This window comes from Mytilus trossulus, unplaced genomic scaffold, assembly GCF_036588685.1.
Source record: "Mytilus trossulus isolate FHL-02 unplaced genomic scaffold, PNRI_Mtr1.1.1.hap1 h1tg000247l__unscaffolded, whole genome shotgun sequence".
Lineage (NCBI taxonomy): Eukaryota > Metazoa > Mollusca > Bivalvia > Mytilida > Mytilidae > Mytilus > Mytilus trossulus.
Window position 1 is genome coordinate 2,529,087 of NW_026963318.1, and position 17,963 is coordinate 2,547,049.

Genomic DNA, 17,963 nt, shown 5'->3' on the forward strand with positions numbered 1-17,963 from the left:
AAAAAAAAAAATGCATGTCTGGTACTTTTTAAATGAATTTCATAAATAATTTGTATTTTAAATTGAGAATTTCTCCAGTTTCCACCATTGTAAAAATAATGTGAGATGCCTTGGAACATTCTGGTGACTAATAATGATGTACAATGGAAATGACATTTCATTACTTAGATAAAATGGATTCAATGGACTGATTAGCATAAATAACTATGATGGAAAACCTTTGAAGGCAGGCAGGATAGCAGGTCTTGAAGGAAGATGGTCAAATAAATCTTCAACCAAGTCTGAGGCTTTACCAAGAAATTAAGAAGGTAAGTTTATTTAAGCCAAATATTTGTATACATTTTCTGGTAACATTTGACAAGAAGTGCATATTAAGACAACATGACAGCACCAGTCTGATCTTCTGCACGCAGAACACCATTGATGTATTAATTTTAACAAGTTTTATAATTTGAATTGCCATTTCTTGAACAAGATTTTCGATCAATATTTAAAATTTCTAGGGGAGACAAGTACAATAAACAGCAAGATTTGTTCATTCAATGGATAATTAACTGTTTAATTTGCACATCACTTTTGTATAGTTAAATTCCAAACAAAAAACTATGACTTGTTTTATTTTTTTTTGTCAAGTTATCTGCTTTATTGTCGAGCCTTCGCGATCCTACATTTCGGTGTCGTCCTTGTAGGCGGCGTCCACAAATATTCACTCTGTGGTTAAAGTTTTTGAAAATTTAATAACTTTCTTAAACTATACTGGATTTCTACCAAACTTGGACAGAAGCTTGTTTATGATCATAAGATAGTATCCAGAAGTAAATTTTGTAAAAATAAAATTCCATTTTTTCTGTATTATATTTATAAATGGACTTAGTTTTTTCTGCGGGGAAACATTACATTCACTCTGTGGTTAAAGTTTTTAAAATTTGAATATCTTTCTTAAACTATACTGGATTTCTACCAAACTTGGACAGAAGCTTGTTTATGATCATAAGATAGTATCCAGAAGTAAAGTTTACAGAAATAAAATTCCATTTTTTCTGTTTTTTACTTATAAATGGACTTAGTTTTTCTGCTGGGAAACATAATACATTCACTTTGTGGTTAAAGTTTTTAAAATTTTAATAATTTTCATTAACTATCCTGGGTTTGTACCAAACTTGAACAGAAGCTTGTTTATGGTCATAAGATCTAGATAGAATCCAGTAGTAAATTTTATAAAAAAATAAATTCGTTTTTTCCGTATTATACTTTTAAATGGACGTAGGTTTAATGCCAGGAAACAGTGGTTAAATTTAAAAAAAAATTAATGACTTTCTTTGACAATTTTAAATTTGTACCAAACTTCGACAGAAGCTTTTTTATGATCAAAAGCTAGTATCTAGAAAGGAAATTTTGTTAATATTTGGTACCTGTGTATCTGTATTTTACTTATACATGGACTTAGTTTTTCTTCCAGTTACATTTATACAGTCTGGAGTTAAAGTTTTTAAAAAATTTATTCCATTCATAAACTATCCTAGATTTTTACTAAACTTGGATAGAAGCTTCTTACAATCAAAAGATAGTATCAAGAGGAATATTTTTATTGATTGTTTTCCTCATTTTTGTTGAGCCTGGGAGTTACAGCAAAGTAGGCGAGACACTGGGTTCCATGGAACCCTTACAAATTTTTCATAGAGAACAATGACATTTTGTATTTATCTGGGTAACTAACAAATTATTGATTTAATTAGCAATGTTGCTAATCATCAGCTTTTTTCATTTTCCACTGCTAGGCGAGACATCTGTGTCAACAGTTTATCTTACAAGGTTGTGTTAATACTTATAATTTTGTACATTTTGTAAGAAATCATAAAGTCTTTTTAATTCTTTTTAGGTTCTTCTGTGATATGTGTTCATTGTGTGGGAATAAGACTTGGTGGTCTAATACAACTAATACGAAGGTATGAACCAGTATTTTAGTCCTGTTTTTAAAAAAGAAAAAGTATTATAAAATGTATTTGAGCATGTGCTCTAAGCATAAAGGTGTGTCAGAGTTTGGTTAGAATCTTTGCTTTCTTTAATTGCCTTTTTTAAAAGGAGTAAATTTAAATATCTGATTTGATTATGTAAACGTTTGTTGGGATGCTGGTTTGCTGTTTCCAACTTCTGTTACATTTTTATGCCCCACCTACGATAGTAGAGGGGCATTATGTTTTCTGGTCTGTGCCTCCGTTCGTTCGTCCGTTCGTCCGTTTGTTCGTCCCACTCCAGGTTAAAGTTTTTGGTCGAGGTAGTTTTTGATGAAGCTGAAGTCCAATCAATTTGAAACTTAGTACACTTGTTGCTTATGATATGATCTTTCTAATTTTAAAGCCAAATTGGACATTTGACCCCAATTTCACGGTCCACTGAACATAGAAAATGAAAGTGTGAGTTTCAGGTTAAAGTTTTTGGTCAAGGTAGTTTTTGATGAAGTTGAAGACCTAACAACTTGAAACTTAGTACACATGTTCCATACGGTATTATCTTTCTAATTTTGATGCCAAATTAGATTTTACCCAATTTCACGGTCCATTGAACATGGAAAATGATAGTGCGAGTGGGCATCCGTGTACTTAGAACACATTCTTGTTATAGACTTAATTTAATTTGCCACTGGACATTTATCAACCAAAAATCAAATGAATCAATCATTCAAAATATGGAATATACATACAGTATACCAAAAATTATCCTTTTAAACAATCTTGAATGACTAATTATTTTATTTTTCAGGTTAGCATCACACCTTGTCTGTAAGGATTGAAGCTGGGAGTGGGCATTAGAGCTGACTTTTATGGTAAGAACCAATACAAATATAACAAAATTCAAAATAAGAAATATGTTAGACATAAATCATTGACTTGTTTTTCATCCTTTTCTGCTAATAAAGACTGGAATTTAAATATTTCAGCAAATCACTTTAAGGGTGCTCGCGAGTCTAAATCAACTTTTTTTTCTTATATAGGATTTTGCTATTTCTTCTATGATTAAACTTTATATATCTTATACCTAATATAAATATAAAATAAAAAATGGGGTCACCATTCATTTAAGCTCACAATCTGCCTCCGTAAGAAGCATACATTTTTGTTAATGTCCTTTTAGTTCTGTTGAACTAAGAAATATTGGTAATATCGAAATAAAAAAAGAACTAAATTACAGAAATCGCTTAAATTTTACAATTATTTAGTTTATGTACAGCTTGTTTGAAAACAATAATAAAAATATAGGTCACTGATGAGTTAGATATTAAAGATATTTTAATTTAAACATAAAAAAATGACATGTTGGCACCAAAGGGAGATAATTTGGAGCTTTGTCAATGAAGTTAACATTTTTAAAGTCATCTGTGGCCAAACAAAATTTATTTTTCTGGGTGATTTTTGTACCAAATTATAAAGTAATAACTAATAGTGTAATAAATAAAAAATTTAATGAAAAAAATGTTTAATTTTTGCTGAATTTTTTATACCCGCAAGCCTCCTTAAACAAAGAGAAATGTTTTATGAATCATGATTTTAATGACCAGTTATTTATTATTTTACATTTGATATTGTTTCAAATTTTAGATATTACGATTAATTCTGTATATTTCTTTTTCAGGTAACTGTGACTGCATAAAAGGGCTATGTGATTTTACTGTAACAGCATAGAATGTAATTCAGACTATTTTTTGTATGTTTGAGAAAATGTATATAATTTTTACCATATAAAGAAAAAAAATATGTACAGGTTCTCCATTTTCAAAAAGATTGGAAGTTGTTGGTTGATAAATCTTTGAAATTTAAAAAAATACTATTTTTTGTTCATACTCATATCTGGAGAAAACACTTCAAGTAGTTTAAGAATGGAGAATCTAAAAAAAAAAAGAAAAAATGTTCAATTATTGAAAGGTTTTTGTTCAGCCTTCGACTTTAGTCCAAAAAGAGAGACATAGGGATCCTGCATTCTGTTATTGGCTTGGTATGCCGGCGTCAACATAGGAGGGGTCCTGATCCTGAAACCCATGATGCTTAAAAACATGGTCCTGAGGTCCCAAAATTGGAAAAAAATAATTCTTGGATGCTGAAAGGGTCAATCCCGAAATCCTTAGCTTAAAAACACCCGATCCCGTAGTCCTGATAAAGATTCTATCCCCCCTCAAATATATTTAGTAATTTACTTGCATAAGCTTGACTTAAGCTTTTTCCTCATTTTTGTTGAGTCTGCATTTAACAGCAAAAGTAGGAGAGACACTGGGTTCTGTGGAACCCTTACAAATTTATCAAGATTCAAAATATCTAAACATTTTTTTTCTGGTGTAATTTGAAAAGTCCCTCCTTCCCCTGGACAACCAATTATTTATTGCTTAAATTATTTGGAGGAATTTACTTTAAAAGGTTAAAAAAAAAATGATAGTAGTTAATACTGTATGCAGAGTGTGTGATATATTTTTCTGGTTCGTCAGGTCTATAAATGCATTTTTTTTCAATTTTCAGATCACACAAACATAAGCTAAAGGAACCTGCAAAATAAGATTTTTCTTTGTTTAATTTGTAATAATATGTTAAAGTGGAAAATGTGCCCTTCTTTGTCTTCCATCCAAAACTCCAATTACATATAGTAATCTGTAAAGTGGATCCAGGGATCATGTATGCAGGGAAGGGTTTCGATAAAACACAGAGTTAAATGTTTTATAAGAACAAGACTTTAGGGATTGCTACAGTGATTTAATAAGACATATTTTGGTTTGTATGGCACCTTCATCAGGATTGAAAATACAGGAGAGTACAGAATTCTGTAGTGATAATTTATATTTCACAATGTCACCACCAGAACAAATTATAAATAGGGTGTGAAGGTAGTTGTGAAAATTAACTAATCAAGAATGTTAAATAAAATATGTTTTTGTAAATTTGGACGACATTTGACTTGCAATTATGTACTATTTACTACACTGGATGTAGTACAGACTTGCTTAACGTACCATTTCAATACTGGGAAAAGTATGTTTGTCTGAGCGAAGCCAATTGGAAGCATGTACCTCTTAGTGAAGCTAATTGGGAGTACATACCCTCTGTCTTGTTGCGAAGCTGATTGGAAGCAGTACATATACACCTCTGTCTGCTTAACCTAATTAGAAGCAGTACCCTTGGCAGAGTGGTCCCAATTAGAGGCAGTAACTCTGAGCGAAGCCAATTGGAAGCATGTACCTCTGCAAAATTTGATTAAATACTATTCAACAAATTTTATTTAACATTCTTTTAAAGTTTACTTTCATTTCTTCTTTTATTTTTTTATTTATTATTATTCCCCCTGTTGACATTAATTATTAAGTGTAAATTATCACTTCACCATTTTGTACTCTTTTGTCACTATTTTTTATTCTGATGAAAGTGCTGTAGAAATTAAAACATGCCAATATAGTTTGATTACTCCAACAATCCCTGAAGTATTATTATAAGAATTATCATAAAGGAATCTTTTATAGACCATTGAAATAAAAATAAATACTATGCATTTTGCTGGTTATTTATTTCAGTTTTTGTCAAGCCTTCGAATGTAGTTGAAAAAGCAAGAAATAGCAATTCTTCATCCTTTTGGCTGCTGCGGCGGTCATAAATATTCACTCTGTGGTTTTTGAAATTTTAATTATTTTCTTAAACTATCCTGGATTTTTACAAAACTTGGACAGAAGCTTGTTTATGACCATAAGATAATATCTAGAAGTAAATTTTGTAATTTAAAAAAAAATTATCAATTTTTACTTAGAACTGGACGTTGCTTTACAATAAAATCTTGAAATCTTGAAATCTTGAGTTTTTCAATTTTTTGAAAGAAAATGTGTACCTGTTTATCTGTATTTTACTTATAAATGGACTTGGTTTTATTTCCAGTTAATATTATTTACAGTCTGCAAACATTTATTAAATTCAAAAGATCCAGAACTTTTCACAAAAAGGGGGGGGGGAGGGACTCTCTAGTCATGCTTCAATGATTCCCTATATAATCAACCAATTTTTTCACGGGAAAAGGGGAGGGGCTGTATTCCCCTTAGGTGGATTTCTACCAAACTTGGACAGAAGTTTCTTACAATCAAAAGATAGTATGGAGAGAAGGAATATTCTATTGATATTTTCCCTCTTTTTTGTTGAGCCTGAGATTAACAGCAGAAGTTGGCTAGACACTGTGTTCTACAGAACCTTTAAAAACTTCATTTTAGCAAACTGTAATATATTTTTCACCTTTGTCATGTTTAGCTGAGTTCATAACAAAGGGTATATTTTTTTAAGAATATTTTACAAGGAGCATAGTTGAAGAACTAAGGACAAAGGGGAGTTCTAACTATATGTCCCCATTCAAATGCATTGATAGGCCAAAAAAGGGGGAATTCCAACCCCCAGAACCCCCTGGTGGATCCTCCAACGAATGTGAGGGTTCAGAGAGTTGACAAACTAGTGAAACAGTAGTTGAACTACTTTGACCATTCAGCCACCATTACTCCATCTGCACTAAAAATGTTATTGAAATATGTTGAATATTTGTAATTTACTTATTTTTTTTATTTTGATTACCAGTACACTATTTTTGTTTTGTTTTGTTATGTAAAACAAAGATTTAGAGTTCTAACAGGGTGAAATTTATGTCAAAGGGAGGTAATTTATTGTACTGTGTTTAACTTCAAATACTTGAAATTCCCTCAATGTTAGATTTTTATTTATTGGAATACTCACGTTTATGCATATATTTTTTACATGTCAAATGTTTTCTAGATATAGAAATTTAGGGTAGGAAAAATTATGTATCACTTAAAATAATTACATGAATTTTTGTTTAAAAGTTTATTAATTGAAAGTACATCTGATACTTTTATGTATGTTATTTTATTTTCTAAAACCAAATGGACACAACATAGATTGACAATAAGGTATTGAAAAGAACTACCTTAACAGCCAGGATAGCAGCTCTTACGAAGATGGTCAATTAAATCTTCAACCAAGTCTGAGGCTTTACCAAGAAAATAGAAAAGGCAAGTCTATTTTAGCCAAATCTTTTAAGATAACAGACCCGTCTGAAATACTGCTTTTAAAACATCATTGATGAATTAATTTACCATTTTAGTATTTATAGATACAAGAAACATGAACAAGATTTACTATTAAAAATATCAATAGTAAATCCTTGAAATAGTCATTAAACTTCAAGAAAAGACCAGTACAATTTAAACACAATTTTGCATTTAATGGGAGATAACTGTAATTAAAATATTCAGAATTTTTTTTATGCAGTTAAATTTAAATGTAAGTTTTTTTTCTCACTTTTCTATCTTTACTATTGATTTAAAAAAAAATGATTTATAACAACTGCCTACCCGTTTTAAGATATCTGAACAATATTTTGTAAATTATAGGTTACAGATAAATTAATTTACAAAATGTATAATGTTTTGATTATGATTTCATTTAGGTTCTTCTGTGATATGTTTTCATGGTGTGGGAATAAGACTTGGTGGTTTAATACAGCTAATACAAAGGTATGTACCAGTATGTTAGTATATAAAAAAGAAGATGTGTTATGATTATCAATGAGACAACTGTCCAAAAGAGACCAAATGACAGACATTAACAACTATAGGTCACCTGGCATTCTTCAACAATGAGCAAAGCCCATACCGCATAATCACCTATAAAAGGCCCTGATAAGACAATGTAAAACAATTCAAACGAGAAAACTAACAACCTTATTTATTTTAAAAAAAAATGAAAAGAAAAACAAATTTGTAACACATAAACAAACAATAACCACTGAATTACAGGCTCCTAACTTGGGACAGGCACACAAAAAACCCTAGTCCTGTTTTGGAAAACTCTAAAATATTATAAATGTTTAATGGGAAAACAAGATTTGAACACTTTAAAGATGTTTTACAGGAATCTACTCTTATTACTATAACAGTAACCAAAAAAGAGTAAAGTTTAGGATCTGAATTGTTTACATAAAATCGTGTTGGCTTGTTGGCCTGCTGTCATCCATGTGTTCATGACATATATATATTTAACATTTAAGACCATTTCTATATAATGATTTGCCACCGGACCTTAAGCAACCAACGACCAATCATTCAATCTTTTCAATATACATACATATTACCAACAAAGAACCTTTTAAAAAGTTTTTAATGAATTATTTTATTTTTCAGGTTAGCATCACAGCTTGTCTGTAAGGATTGAAGCTGGGAGTGGGCATTGGAGCGGACTTTTATGGTAAGGATCAATACATAGATTTATGCACTTTTCATCCAAGAGCAATATAAAGCCCAATATTTTTGTCGGGCAAAGATGTAAATCTTGCATATTAATGTCAAATGTATAATGTGTAATCTTGGGATTTCAGTTTTTTTGTTATCTTCAGTTGTCCCCATATATGAAAACATATAAGTGTGGTATGTATGCCAATGAGACATCTATTGACCAGATACCAAATGATGTGGATGCAAGTAAATGTCAACCTATGCCTTCAACAATGAGTAAAACCTATATTGTGTAGTTCGTTTAAAAAGTTCACCACGACAAAATGTTTATTCAATCAAGTATGTTAAGGTAACACGATACCGAATGACGTTACGCCACGAGTTATCGTTCCTGACGTTATCGAATAACGTTCACACATTCAAGCCAATGCAACAGGCTATGTGACATTTTTAATGGTAACTTTTTCTGGATACTTGATGGAGTAGAGGAAAATAGTTCCGGAACGAAAACGATTACTGTACGGAGTTTGACTAATGTCCTGACAACCTGACAATGTCCTGACAGAAATGAAAATGCTAAGTTCTTTTTTTTTTATTGGAAGGATTAACTTGAAATTTGGAACCAAGCAAGATGAGAACTTATATTTAATAAATAAAAGGAAAAAAATTAAAAACATTTATAAGAGTAAGAAAACTTGACCTGACCAAATTGACTTTGAAACTTCTTATGTCCTGACAGCTATGAACCAGCGATAGACAAACTCAATACAATGGCAGATTTAAACATTTAATTCAATAATACAAGAAAAAAGAGAAAACGTGACCTGACCATCTACATCTTTCCCATAACTAATGTCCTGACCGATGTAAATTGTTTATAACTTTTTTTCTTTGAAGGATCGACTTCAAATTTGATGTAAAGGAGATTCTGACATAAAATATAGAGATTATAAGAAACGGATCATTTATAAAATAATAATTAAAGAGTTATAAAACTTGACCTTACCAACATCGACTCTGCCCAGACTTATGGACTGACCGATGACGAAAATGATAATAACTTTTTTTTATTATTGATCATTGTTAATCTTTAAAAATGTATTACTTTACTTTTAAATATTCTGTTTCTTTAAAATTTAAGCATCAGAACGATTTATCTACATATAATAGACTGAGTTTTATCACAAGTCTTCATTCTTGGTATATGTTTGCAATAAGTACTTTATCATGATGAACGCCGTATTCCCATGAAATTTTGTTTTGAAAGTAGAAATCTAATCTATAGAAACTTAGGATGATGTGTAAAAAGCACGAAGAATTGTTGGTACATCTGTTAATTCGTGTTAAAATGTTCGTCAAAAACACCGCTCGGGCAAAATGGAAAAAGGAAATTTATCTGGATGAGAATACGGATAAAATTAGGCGATGATGTACAATACAAGCAGACTTTGCAACTCATACAAAAATAGTTTGTTTGTATGGAATGTTAAGAAAGTGGTATACTTGGTTATTTTGCCGAATATCTTTCTCTATGTTCCAGTATAAACAGTCTCTGAAATTCATTCTCTGTACAGAGTAAATCCGACATAGTTCCTATAGTCCAAGTCTACACGGAATAGACAGAAACATCGGAATGAAGCCTGAAAAAGGTTAACGTAGGCTGAGAAATACTTGGGAACTTGATTCGGCAAAAATAAAATGAAAAAGCAGGTCCCGTGACAGTCTGATTCACGGGGGGCCAACTTCCTATTATTGGGTATACGGGGATGTGCCAAAAATATGGGTCATAATTTTGCGTGATTTTATATAAAAATTACCCTCCTTTTTAGTGTCATCCTATAATAAAATGCATTTACATTTGATAACTGTATATTGATTTGGGGTATGATCTACACACCAATCCAACAATCCATGCGGATTTATAACGATAAACTATACATATGTGCACCAAACGATGTCGATTCATATAAAAACTTATGGGTAGCTGGTATATTTATGAATTATGAGTGATGATGAGTTAGTGCTTATATAAGCATGGGTCATATTTAAAATATTGTATATAAGTATAGGTCATTCTTTTTTTAAAATATTTATATAACTATAGGTACTGAATTTTAGTGAATGTTATATTAAAATGGGTACGTTTTTATATGCAAAAATGGCACACCACTACAAAAAAAATATCGAAGTTATCCCCCCCGGTCTGATTAAAGCCATCCCCAAGTTGCCACTTGCGCCTTTAAACGCAAGTTGATAGTCGGGACTGGCTATAGTCACACTGGTTTCGTTAAAAAAAAATTCTCTCCAAATTTACAATCAAACGACTGACTAGTTATTATTCGATAGAATGAAATAGCTAGATCTTGAAATCATTTAGATTTTATTATCGTGTTAATTACGCTTGCATGGGTATTTGGTGGTAGTGTGTTTTTTGTGTGTGATTTGAGGTGGAAATAATGTACATGTACAAGCTCGGATACAACACATTTGGCTGTGCGGGATGTATTATTTATTGTTAACTGCGTCTTGAACATGCATAAAATATTTGCCACTGGAAGTAAAGTTACCATGCTGCAATCAATCCTACAAATTAAAATCGCCACTTGAAACTAATAGAGCACGCAGCATCATATTGTTTCACCCGTGTAAATTCGACCGTCAATCCCACACTTGATAGTCTTTTTGCTTCAGGTTAAAATTGTGTATCTGTTTTTTAAAGGTGCGCATATAGTCTGGATTTTCCTATTTTTTTTTGGTTCATGACATGTTGCTTGATTAGGCATTTTGATAAATTATAAAGGCCCGCAGAGTACAGACTCCGGGTAACATCTCCTACATTTGAAATTTCTTGAGCTTTTATGTTTCGTAGTTTGTTTTACTTATAAAGAATGCATATATGATCTCTACATTGGCTAGTGGTAAAGAAGGAGGGTTGAGATCTCACAAACATGTTTAACCCCGCCGCATTTTTGCGCCTGTCCCAAGTCAGGAGCCTCTGGCCTTTGTTAGTCTTGTATTATTTTATTTTAGTTTATTTCTTGTGTATAATTTGGAAATTAGTATGGCGTTCATTATCACTGTACTAGTATCTATTTGTTTAGTGGCCAGCTGAAGGGCTCCTCCGGGTGCGGGAATTTCTCGCTATATTGAAGACCTGTTGGTGACCTTCTGCTGTTGTTTTTTTTCTATTGTCGGGTTGTTGTCTCTTTGACATATTCCCAAATTCCATTCTCAATTTTATGATCTCAAGATTTGTTTTATATAAATTATTTTCCACAAATGACAGACTGTTGAACTAATAGTGAAATTCTGCATACAGTTTGCAGTGTTTGTCCGACTTGCACATTTACACCACGTAAAGTACACTATACTAATGTACAAATGTACGTAGCAAGTCAAGAATATAAGTTTTGAATTTTTCTTTGAGTTTTGTTTTTTATTTATCATGCATGAACTATTTGCCACTGAACGTCAAACAACCATCAAAAACAGAGCAATTATATCACTGTTAACTAAATCAAATTTTTAAAATACTATTTTTCTGCATGGATGAAGCAATGACACCACCATTGTCATAAAGGATGAAGTTAAAAACTCAGTAATTCAAATGAATCACACGTAAAAAAAATCATGTTATTTTCACTCGAAATTTACAAAAAATATGAATTTAAGTGTAAAAATTAGACGAGATTAATGTTAAATTCATGTTAGTGAAATTTCTATGTGCAGGACGAAATAAATTATATCAATAGAATCTCATATCACTAGGAAATTTACGGAAACCTGACAGGGGAAACGAAAATTAAATAAACACCCTTCAGATCCCGACACATTTTGTGTTTTCCATTTCTCCTATCTCTGAGGATAATAACGTTACATTCTGTATGCAATAACGTCACACGTTTTCGGTCAAATTCTAAGGGTATCAATCAATTTTGAAGCCATTTATCTCAAAAACAAGGATGGTGACATATGATTTTCTATACATGTATGAATTCAGTTGGTAATTCTGAATATTATGTTAGTTTTTTGTTGTTCTCCGTATATAAGAACATAGCCATTCATTGGAAAATCTAAAAAAGTAACCCGAAAAACAGGCATTTCCCCTATATACCTAAGTAAATTTGTCGCCCAAATCGACGTTTTCCAATGAAAATACCAAGAAAACAAAAATGGTGACCCCCATTTTTTATTACATATTTCGATGTTACTCGGTGCAAAGAAAGCGTATGCCAAAAAGTTTGGAAATCGGGAGATATGCCATTCGGTATCGTGTTACCTTAATAGCCTGATATACTTTAAAACAATGTTACAATGATAAAATGTATGTCAACAAATCACTTTATAACAAAAGAAAAAGAAATGTTCTATACATTATAATTGTTTTGCATTAAATATTATTTCAATGTTTATGAGTAATATATATTTCTTTTTCAGATAACTGTGGCTGCATAAGATGGTAGTGTTATATAACTGCAACAGTAAAGAATGTAATTCAGACTATTTTTGGGTATGCTCGAAAAAATGTTTAAAGAAAAAAAAATTGTAAAGATTCTCCATTTTCAACAAGATTGGAAGTAGATGGTTTACTTATGTATTTGGCATTACAAAAATTCTTTCTATTTTCCAGTTATACTCATATCTAGTCAAAACACTTCCAGCAGTTTAAGAGTGGAGAATCTAAAAAAGAAAAAAAAAAGAAAAAAAGAAAAAAAATGTTCAATTATTGAAATGTATTTTTTTTGTAAATTAATTGTAATGTATATAGTTTTGCCATATTTTTGTTATTTTAAGATTTGAGATACTTTCAAAATTTATAAGTTACTTTGTACATGTAGTTGATGCAATCAAATCTGCTGATGAAAATATTCTCACTAAATTTCATAGCAAAATTTTTATTTTTTGGGTTTTTTTTGGTAAAAAGTTTCAAATACCTTACCATAGCAGATGCCTCTCTAGTGTACACTTAGACGTCAAAATTTTACGGGAACCTGTGTGATATCCAGTAATGGCGGACAAATTGGAATAAGGTGTATGGTCTGCACTTCATGTATCCCCTTACAACCTTTTTTTCATGTTATTTTAATATCTTTAAGATATGTGACAAGGGTGCGCTAATGCAGAGGAATTTATGAAGTTAATAAGTTAGAAATATATTTTTTGCATTTTTTGTCATTTTAGCTGATTTTGGTTTGTAACCAAGGTGTTATTTTGAAAGAATAATTTTACAAAAGGTATTATTTGAAGAACATCTTGTTGAAATTGGATTGGTTGGTTTTTTTGGTGATAAACACCTTTTTAACATAACTTTTAGTATTATTTTGGCTGTAAATTTTTATTTGTGGAGACAGCCAGAGTACACGTTGTAGACGGATGAGCAAACAGATGATATATACTTGCTTACTATCAGTGGGGGATCCAGAACTTTTCATAAGGGGGGGGGGCACTGACTGACCTAAGGGGGGCCGCTCTAGTCATGCTTCAGGTGACCTATAATTGTTAATGTCTGTGTCATTTTGGTCAGTTGTCTCATTGGCAATCATACCACATCTTCTTTTTTATATTGTTAAATAACTATACTACTTTGATATAAAGAATTGACTTTGATTAGAAATTGGGAGGAATTATAAAGAAACTTTATATAAGAGCTAGGGGTTATTAATGTTGTATAAAATGCAGTTAACTATTTCCTTGGTGATCTAATAATTTTTGCACAGATCATGATATTAGTTTATTTAAATAACCCAGTAGATAAATTTAGTACACCTCATAAATGAAATTGATCCATGTATTTTTATGCATTTTTTATTTTAGTATTTACCACTGTATTCCTTGTTATATTTGTAAATTCCTATTTGTATGTGACAAACTGAGGATTCATATATTTTATGGAATTATATAAATTTATTTCAAGTTTGGTATTTTAAGTAATGGAAAGCACCAAGTTTAATATTGAACAAAAAAATATTCCTTTTAAGACCTTAGGATATTAAAATTGGAGACATGTATATTAAAACAGGATTGATTTTCGAAATTCTAAAACAGCTGGTCATGGGACTGGTATCAAGAAACTTAAAAGAATCCTCAGCGCTGTCAGTTATTTTGTATAATTGTAATATTTAACAAATGATACTTACCCATGATGCAGATCCTTTTCCTCCTTTAACTTTTAATGGGGACTAAAAAATTATTATTATCACAATTTTTTTTTGGTATTTGTACACGCTTGATGGAGCAGAATGGGTCTGGTTTCATTTGGGTTTTTTATATTATGATGCATGATAATGATGTTAAATAAATAGGTAAATAAAAATTGAATTGAGAAAACCTATCTTATATTTTATTTGAGTCTAAATGACAAATAAGGGGGGAATTTGATTCTGTGGTTGAGGGTATCAGTCACAGCTGATTTATTGTATGGTATGGACGAAGTTGAAAAAGGGAGACTGGCATGTTTTTTCCATAACAATGTATTTGATTGTGATAAATTCAAGTTAAAAGGAAACAACTAGTGGTAGGTCAAAGATATTTGGTATGCAGTTATATAAGCATTGAAACATCTTATTTCTAATGAGATTATTTTGCTTCTCTCTCTCAGTCATAGTAGACTTATAACTTTTAATTAGTTTATAGTACTATAAGTTTGTCATTAGGTCAATTAAAAGGGAACTATAAGTGGTAGGTCAATAATATTTGGTATACAGATGTACAGTAAAACCTGACTAAACCGAACCCCTTCGGGACTTGATATTTTGTTGGGTTTTGGCAGGTACTCGGTTTTATCAGGTTCACAATACATAAAATGTAGTATAATTGGTCTTCAGAACAAGTTTGGATTAGACGGGTTTCTGGTTTATTCAGGGTTCGGTTTTATCAGTTTTCACTGTATAATGATTGACAAATCTCTGTTCCATGGAGATTGTTCAGCTCCAGCCTTAGTCATGGTTTATTCCAGCCTCAGTCATGGTTTATTGACTGAATGGTTTGTATTATTTACATTGTGATGTGTGATTAGATCAGTTTTAAGATGAGTGACTATTATCTGATATTTGGTATGCAGTTGTATTGTCATTTGAAAGTCTCATTTTCATAGAGATTATTTGGTCCCACCCACTTATCATGATTCATGGACTTTGAAACTTTCACAGTTAAACAAGGAACCAATTGATAAGTCAATGGTGTTGGGTATACAGTTTTATAAACATTAGCATTTCCATGGTATTCTTATTTTGCCCTGATCTGTTAGTCTTGGTTCATTGCATAGATAACAAGTTTTAATATTGCAATTTAATTTCAACATTTACATTACTAGTATACCTTCTTGTCTCCCTATAAGCATCCTTTATAAGGATCACCACCATAAGTTATGGCGTATAAAGGAAGCATTTGGAGCCTGTATCGGTATAGATTAATGTGAGCACTTGCCTATCCAATTCCCCAGCCAGGCCGTGACGGGTCTTAATACCAGAAAGTTAACTGTCCCTAAACATAATAAAATAAAATATAACAAAATAAAACATACCAACTCTAACACTCACCATGATTCGCTCAGTCCTCAAAGTATAAAAAGTTAATTTTTAGCTCACCTGGTCCAAAGGGCCAAGTGAGCTTATGCCATCACTTGGCGTCCGTCGTCGTCCTCCGTCTGTTGTTGGCGGCGTCGTAAACTATTTCAAGAATCTTCTCCTCTGAAACTACTAGGCCAAATACTTCAAAACTTCAACTGAATGTTCCTTAGGGTATCTAGTTTATAAATTGTATCCAAAGTTTTGATCTATCAACAAACATGGCCGCCATGGCTAAAAATAGAACACAGGGTAAAATGCAGTTTTTGGCCTATATCTCAAAAACTCCAGCATTTAGAGCAAATAAGACAAGAAGTTAAAGTATTCATTAGGTCAAGGTCTACCTGTCCTGAAATTTTCAGCCAAATTGAGTAACTGGTTTTTTAGGTATAATGCCCCTGAATTGATGGTTTTAAAGAAATTTTGCAGTTTGATTGGTTATTATCTTGAATATTATTATAGATACAGAGAAATTGTTAATAGCAAGAATGTTAAACAGAGAAATTGTTAATAGCAAGAATGTTAAGCAAAGTAAGATCTACAAATAAGTCAATTTGACCAAAATTGTCAATTGACCCCTTAAGGAGTTATTGCCCTTTAAAGACTTTTTTCACAATTTGTTCATCATGTTGACTTACTTTAAAAAATCTTCTACTTTGAAACTGCTGTATCAATTTCAGCCAAACTTAGGCTAAATGAGTTTCAGAGTAATTATCTAGTATAAATTTTATATTTTATTTCCTTGTATGTCAAGAAACATAGCTCCTATGGCTAAAATAGAACATAGGAGAAAATGATTTTTTTTGCTTTGAAAAAAATAGGACGATTCAAAGAACATTTAAATAAATTGAAAAGCCAAAATAATCATTGATGAGAGATTTAACCAAAAAAATTAAGGTGAGCGATTCAGGCTCTTGAGAGCCTCTTGTTTAGACTAGATACCCAAATGATGATTGTAGCCAAGTTTGGTTTAATTTGGCAACGTAGTATCAGAGGAGAAGATTTTTGTAAAAGATTACTAAGATTTAAAAAAAATTGTTAAAAATTGACTATAAAGGTCAATAACTCCTTAAGGGGTCAACTGACTGTTTCGGTCATGTTGACTTATTTGTAAATCTTACTTTGCTGAACATTACAGCTTTTTACAGTTTATCTCTATCTATAATAATATTCAAGATAATAACCAAAAACAGCAAAATTTCCTTAAAATTACCAGTTCAGGGGCAGCAACCCAACAACAGGTTGTCCGATTCATCTGAAAATTTCAGGGCAGATAGATCTTGACCTGATGAACAATTTTTCCATGTGTCAGATTTGCACTAAAAGCTTTGGTTTTTGAGTTATAAGCCAAAAACTGCATTTTACCCCTATGTTCTATTTTTAGCTTTGGCAGCCGTCTTGGTTGGTTGGCCAGGTCCCGCCACACATTTTTTAAACTAGATACCCCAATGATAGTTGTGGCCAAGTTTGGTTTAATTTGGCCCAGTTGTTTCAGATGAGAAGATTTTTGTAAAAGATTACTAAGATTTATGAAAAATGGTTAAAAATTGACTAAAAAGGCTAATAACTCCTAAAGGGGTCAACTGACAATTTCGGTGATGTTGACTTATTTGTTAATCTTACTTTGCTGAACATTATAGATGTTTACAGTTTATCTCTATCAATAATAATATTCAAGATAATAACCAAAAACAGCAAAATTTCCTTAAAATTGCCAATTCAGGGGCAGCAATCCAACAACAGGTTGTCCAATTCATCTGAAAATTTCAGGGCAGATAGATCTTGACCTGATGAACAATTTACCTCATGTCAGATTTGCTCTAAATGCTTTGGTTTTTATTTATGAGCCAAAAACTGAATTTTACCCCTATGTTCTATTTTTAGCTTTGGCAGCCATCTTGGTTGGTTTGCCGGGTCACTCAACCAATTTTTAAACTAGATACTTCAATGATAGTTGTGGCCAAGTTTGGTTTAATTTGGCCCAGTTGTTTCAGAGGAGAAGATTTTTGTAAAAGATTACTAAGATTTACAAAAAATGGTTAAAAATTGACTAAAAAGGGCAATAACTCCTAAAGGGGTCAACTGACCATTTCGGTCATGTGACTTATTTGTAAATCTTACTTTGCTGAACATTATTGCTG

General features: G+C 31.5%; 2 long non-coding RNA genes across 2 annotated transcripts; both read left to right on the forward strand.

The window, feature by feature from the left end:
* Nucleotides 1-9: 9 nt before the first annotated feature.
* Nucleotides 10-4,439, forward strand: LOC134701611 (uncharacterized). The gene is made up of 4 exons (XR_010104158.1): nt 10-308; nt 1,880-1,946; nt 2,761-2,824; nt 3,631-4,439. It is a non-coding gene; the product is annotated as an uncharacterized LOC134701611 (long non-coding RNA).
* A 3,032-nt stretch (nt 4,440-7,471) lies between these two features.
* On the forward strand, nt 7,472-12,798 carry LOC134701612 (uncharacterized). Its single transcript, XR_010104160.1, has 3 exons — nt 7,472-7,540; nt 8,207-8,270; nt 12,695-12,798. It is a non-coding gene; the product is annotated as an uncharacterized LOC134701612 (long non-coding RNA).
* The last annotated feature ends 5,165 nt before the right edge of the window (nt 12,799-17,963 follow it).